This window comes from Rhincodon typus, chromosome 8, assembly GCF_021869965.1.
Source record: "Rhincodon typus isolate 14 chromosome 8, sRhiTyp1.1, whole genome shotgun sequence".
NCBI lineage: Eukaryota > Metazoa > Chordata > Chondrichthyes > Orectolobiformes > Rhincodontidae > Rhincodon > Rhincodon typus.
The window spans coordinates 45,509,651-45,514,121 of NC_063339.1; positions in this window are offsets into that span (position 1 = coordinate 45,509,651).

Here is a 4,471-nt window from a genome sequence, read left to right on the forward strand (position 1 = left end):
CCGTCCTCCCTGGACTGACCTATCCCCTCCCTAACTCCCCACCTACATTCAACTTTACTGGCTCCATCCCCACCTCTTCGACCTGTTTGTTTCCTCTCCACCTATCCTCTCCTCTATCCATCTTCTATCCGCCTCCCCCTCTCTCCCTATTTATTTCAGAACCCCCTTCCCCTCCCCCATTTCTGATGAAGGGTCTAGGCCCGAAACGTCAGCCTTTCTGCTCCTATGATGCTGCTTGGCCTGCTGTGTTCATCCAGCTCTGCACCTTGTTGTCTCGGATTCTCCAGCATATGCAGTTCCTACTATCTCTACTTGGCCAGGATACCTTGTATCTGCTGTGGCCAACAAGTGTTGCAGTGGGATTTAAAGTCAGAGCTTCCAGTCCAGAAGTAGCGACCCTCTCACAGTGCCACAAGACTCTTTGTCTTCACAAACGTTTGGTCAAAATAGATTTTAATAAAAACGAATTACATTGAGGTGACCATCAAAGCTGAAAGTGTTGGAAATACTCAGCAGGTTTGGATATTTCCAGTATTTTCTGCACTGATTTCAGGCTTCCAGAATCTGCAGTGTTTTGCTTTTATAGTTAGATGATGTCAGCTTTAGGTAGGCAAAATAATTTGAAACTATTGAATCGTGATGTGTAAGGGGGATTAAGACTTAGCGTTGCTCCCGTTCCGAGTACTGATGCATCTCATACACAACAGAATGGAATATTGGCTAGAAATGTAGAATTATTACGGACAACAAGCTTATATAGAGATTACTGTATTGAAAAACCAAGTTAATTCAATAGGATACAAATGTTTCCAATCGGAAATCTGAAATAAGGTTATGTTTAACACTCCACCCACCACAGTGCCTAAAAAAAAGCAAGCTCAACTTGAAAACGCTCATCGTTGGAACCAAGTAAATCAAACTGCATGCAGATATTGACGCTAGTCCTTTCCCTGATTCGATTTTGTTTAATCGAACTAGTTGCAGGTTAAGTGTTGTGTGACTCAGCAGTAACAATGTAGATTCTTGGTGCTGCTCTTGCCGACGGGCTGTCGGTTTTATACTCCACTTGGCTGGCAATGCTAATTGCCTGAATTATAGAATACAGCAACAGTGCTGCTCAGGGGCAGCCAAGGGAATAGCTCTGATGCCCATCATGCTACCAAACTGCGATCTTTCATAATGTTATTCAGACGTTCAGTAACTTCAAAATCTAAACACTATCTAATCAAATTCCGAAAAGCCTCTCAATTGCAAAACTGTTCGCCATCTTGTTCGATTAGAAAAAAAGGTTTCACTGACAACAATCACATTTTCAGCTAAGAATCAAAACAGATACATGTGGATCAGTAAATGAATCTGACCCTCCCTGGGAGTGCAGGACGTGTTCACTCTGTCTACCGAAGGCGGCTGGGTCGAAATTGTGACCGTGACCGCGATTCAACCAGAGTTAAGGATGAACCGATTGACTGCAAAACAAAATCTTTCCAGCAAGTTGCAGCAGCTCGCCGGCGGTGAGGGGGCGAGTGTGTACAGAGGCAGCTGGAGAAGAACAGAGGGTAGGAGCTAAGCAGTCAGGAGGGAGAAGCCGGAGGGCCACACACACATAAAGGAGGCACATGACGGGAAGGAGACTCTCCAAGGTGAGAGCATGGGCCTGGAGGGGCTTGCAAGTCTGACCAAAGCGATGAGCAATGGGCACTTGGTGAGGGGCACAGCCAGCGAGCGGCGCTACTACACACAGAACAGCAGGAGGTTCATGAAGGTCACGGGGGGTACCGAGGAGATACACACAGACGGAGATTTGCAATCATTGAAGGCATTAACCTGCTGAAAACGCTTACCGACACAGACCCCTCTTCGGAGATATTGGGACATCAGTTGAGTCCGAGTTGGGAAGTGGGGGCCAACTATGGCATTCCAGTTTGGCACCACAGGAGCATTCCGGGAATGGTCCGGAGACCGCTGTGGGATAGCCCATACTCACAGATAGCGAATAACAGAGGCAGGCCGATGCATTACCTTTCATAAGGATCAAACCATCAGGTTGAAAGAGTGGTTGGAATAAGGGGCCAGGCTGGACTCCCCCAGGCGGAGGGGCCACACGTTTCTTACAGAGCAGCCTGAGTCTTCCGGAACAGGGTTTCCTCTCCACCTAAATAAAAACCGAAAGAACTGCGGATGTTGTAAATCAGGAACAAAAACAGAAGTTGCTGGAAAAGCTCAGCAGATCTGGCAGCATCTGTGAAGAAAAAAATCAGAGTTAACGTTCCGGTCCGGTGACACTACCTCAGTTCTGAGGAAGGATCACCAGGCCCGAAACGTTAACTCTGATTTTTTTCTTCACAAATGCTGCCAGATCTGCTGAGCTTTTCCAGCAACTTCTGTTTTTGTTCCTTTCCACCTGCTGAATATACAGCTGGTTTATGTATTGCAGCTGTGTTTGAGGTTGCAGAAAGCTGTCACTCTTCATTCTCAGGCAGTGGGGAGGCAGTGGTGCAGTGTTCATGTCCCTGGACTAATATTCCAGAGACCTAGCCTAATGTTCTGGGGACCATGGGTTTAAATCCCACCATGTTAGATGGTGAAATGTGAACTCAGTAAAAGCTGAAATCCGTTTTAGCAAGGAAATCTGCCATCCTTACCTGGACTGGCCTACACATAACTCCAGAGTCACATCACTGTGGTTGATTCAAAACTGCTCTCTGAAATGGCCTAGCAAGTCACTCAGTTGTACCAAACTACGACAAGTCTAAAGAAAGGAATTAAACCAGACAGATCACCTGGCATTGACTTAAGTGTCAGAAATAATAGCAGCAAAGCCAGTTGTATCAAACCCACAATGTATTCATGAACATCTCTGGGTTTATGCCAAAATTGGGAGAGCTGTTCCACAGACTAGTTAAGAAACACCTTAATATTGTCTGTAAGGTAGGTTTGCATGAGTATGACTATGTCCCAGATACCATCCCCATCCCTATGGCCTGTCCCACTGGCAGGACAGACCCACCAGAGGTAGCAATACAATGGTATACAGTCAGAAGGGAGTTGTTCTGCGAGTCCTCAACATCGACACTAACGCCCATGAAATATCATGGCATAACATCAAATATGGGCGGGGAAAACTCCTGTTGATTATTACCTACTTTTCCTCTTAGCTAATGAATTAGTACTTGTCCATATTTAGCATGACTTGGAGTATAAATAGAAGTTGGCAAGGAGGCAGAATGTGTTTTGGGTGGGGTATTCCAAAGTCAATAACCAATAGTGGTAAGCTGGCACCATTACTGATGAAGCTAGCTAAGCCCAAAGTTACATAGCTGCCACACTAGGTCTGCGGGAGGTGATAAGGGAGTAAACAAGAGGGAAAAGCTTAACTGACCTCAACTTCACCAACATACCTGCAACAGATACATCTGTCCATAATAGTATTGGTATTGCTAAGAGTGACTCATGGAGAAGAATTTAATCTCCATGTTGGGGCTACTGTCTATCACCGTACTAAATGGAACAGACTTCAAACAGATCTAGCAACTCAATACTGAGCACCATGAGGCACTATGGGCCATAAATAGCAGCAGAATTATATTCAACCACAATTTGTAACCTCATGACCCAGCATATCCCACACTCTACATTACTGTTAAGCTAGGAGACCAACCCAGGTTCAATAAAGAATGCAAAAGGGCATGTGAGGAACAGCATCTGGCATTCTTAAAATGAGGACTCAACCTGACGAAGTTAGAAGACAGGACTGCTTGCATGCCAAACAACAATAGCAACATGCAACATTCAGCACTAAAGGATCCCACAACCAACAGATCAGATCTAAGCTCTGAAGTCCTGCCACATTCAATCATGGATGGTAGTGGTCAATTAAGCAACTACCAACAGGAGCAGGCACCACAAATTTCCCATTTTCAATGATGGTGGAGTCCAGCATTTCAGTGCAAAAAATAAGATAGCATTCCACTAATCCTCAGCTAGAAGTACCAAGTGGATGATCCATTTCAGCCTCTTCCAGGATTCCCAGTATCACAGATCCCAGTCTTTTAAAAACTTTGATTCACTCCACATGATATCAAAAAAAAAGGTTGAAGGTACTGGATACTGCAAAGGTTATGGGCCCTGACTTGTGCTCTAAAGTTGGCCACACCCCTAGCCATGCTGTACAGCTGCAACAATGACATATATCCAACAATTTGGAAAATTGCCTGAGATTTGTTCTGCGCTCAAGAAACATCACACATCCATCACAGCCAATTGCCACCCTATCAGTCTGTTCTCTACTATCAGCAAAGTGCCAAGAGCATATATTTACAGTGCTCTGAAGTGGCACTAATGAAAGAAACACCCTGCTCAGTGGCACTTAGTTTGTGTTCCACCAGAGCCACTCAGTTCCTAACCTCATTACAGCTTTGGTCCAAACAATGAAAAAGGTGGCTGGTGAGAGTGACTACCTTGAACATTCAGA